The sequence below is a fragment of the Herpailurus yagouaroundi genome, unplaced genomic scaffold, assembly GCF_014898765.1.
Source record: "Herpailurus yagouaroundi ecotype Mexico unplaced genomic scaffold, PumYag 403, whole genome shotgun sequence".
Classification (NCBI taxonomy): domain Eukaryota; kingdom Metazoa; phylum Chordata; class Mammalia; order Carnivora; family Felidae; genus Herpailurus; species Herpailurus yagouaroundi.
The window spans coordinates 2,328,849-2,329,666 of NW_024412620.1; positions in this window are offsets into that span (position 1 = coordinate 2,328,849).

Sequence of the window (818 nt, forward strand, 5' to 3'; positions counted from 1 at the left end):
GTAAAAAAAAAAAATTACTTTTGGGTGTGCTGAGTCATGTTTCTAAAAATCCCTTACTTTATTACCCTTATTAGAAGAGAAGCACCTCAGTGTGCGGAACCTGTTCTTGCTGCCCTCAGCCAGCACCTAAAATGGAAATCGGTACAGAACAAATGCTACATGATGTGGGATCCACCTAAATGTCAAGAGCATTGAGACATGTCATGGCCGATACTATACTGTGGAAAACTAGAGGCCTTGGAGGTATATGTGGGATCTAGCGTCTTCTAATGCGAAACTTGGCTACCTGACCAAGTCGTCGACATGCTTCTACGTAAAGTGGTGGTAATAATAATATCTTCAAAGTGTTGTGGACAAGACTTATGTGAAGGTTACACGCAATTAATGCATGGAGGCGCTTAGCACAGTGCCTGGCACATGATAGGTGCTCACTAAAGTTTGCTAAATCTGAAGTAATTGAATTTCAAAGAACATACGGAAGGCTGGGCATTGGGAAGGAGGATAAACGTGTTGAAGAGCAACTAAAGGAAACGAGAGAGAATGTAGTTTTGTGATGGGGGGGAAGGGACATCTCAGAGGTAAGCCAGGCCAGAAAGAAGAAGAAAAGAAAAGGTCCAGTGTGGCAAGAAGGGAAGGTGGACCCAGATGACGGGCTGCAGCTATGGTAAGGACCTCTATGAATCTTTGTGCTTGGTGAAGCCATTTTCTGTAGGACAAATTAATAAACTTATAATTGTAGAAGCATATAGATTCATTTTAGTTAATAAATTAAAATGAATTTTGAAGTAGTCTGAATTCATGGTAGCTTTTCCTAGCGA